Source organism: Suncus etruscus, chromosome 14, assembly GCF_024139225.1.
Source record: "Suncus etruscus isolate mSunEtr1 chromosome 14, mSunEtr1.pri.cur, whole genome shotgun sequence".
NCBI classification, from domain to species: domain Eukaryota; kingdom Metazoa; phylum Chordata; class Mammalia; order Eulipotyphla; family Soricidae; genus Suncus; species Suncus etruscus.
In genome coordinates, this window is record NC_064861.1 from 49,627,695 (window position 1) to 49,628,642 (window position 948).

Genomic DNA, 948 nt, shown 5'->3' on the forward strand with positions numbered 1-948 from the left:
AAGAAAAAGAAAGAAAGAAAAAAGAAAGAAAGAAAGAAAGAAAGAAAGAAAGAAAGAAAGAAAGAAAGAAAGAAAGAAAGAAAGAAAGAAAGAAAGAAAGAAAGAAAGAAAGAAAGAAAGAAAGAAAGAAAGAAGAAAGAAAGAAAGAAAGAAAGTTTTGAGATATATGAGTATCCAGAAAAGAGAACCACCAAAGGCATGAATGAATACAAGAATACAAGAGATATGAGATAAAGAGATGAGGGAGAGGAATAAAGGAAAGTAATCAGACTTTTTTTTTTAAGTCTACAACACCCGGTATTCCCAGGCGGTCTCCCATTCAAAAACTAACCAGGCCCAAACCTGCTTAGCTTCCAAGATCAGATGAGATTGGGCGTGTTCAGGGTGGTATGGCCATAGACGAATCAGAACTTTTTTGAAGGTGAAAATGTTCAGCTATTATAAACATGTTTCAGGGCTGAACAGGATGAAGTTTGAGACCTAACTGTAGAAATGAGCATTCTTGGTGGAGAAACTTGTTAAACTGGGGTAAAGAAAACTTAGAAGACAGATAGATAACTATAATGAAAATAAACATTATTGGAACTGGAGCAGGTAGGTATTTGTCTTGTAGGCAGGCAATCAGGATTCAATCCCAGGCATCCCATATAGTCTCCTGTGCTGCCAGAAGTGGTCCTTGAGTTTAAGCCAGGAATAAGCAAGCCTTAAGCACTGACAAGTGTAGACCAAGAAAGATTAACATTATTTTGAGGATTGACCCTAAAATTCCATAATCTCAAATCTTGGCCAGACATCACTTGATACCTCCGTGGATTTTCATGTTAAGTGCAAGAGCCCATGGCCATTGTAAGCAAACTACTTTTTGTGTGTCTGTGCTTGAGTGTTTACCTAATGTTCCAAGAATTTATGAAAAGATAGGGTGTGTGATTCTATAAATTATAGTATCTT

General features: G+C 36.4%; 1 non-coding gene across 1 annotated transcript; it reads right to left on the minus strand.

The window, feature by feature from the left end:
• Positions 1-282: 282 nt before the first annotated feature.
• On the minus strand, positions 283-401 carry LOC126028916 (5S ribosomal RNA). Its single transcript, XR_007502596.1, has one exon. It is a non-coding gene; the product is annotated as a 5S ribosomal RNA (ribosomal RNA).
• Positions 402-948: the final 547 nt, after the last annotated feature.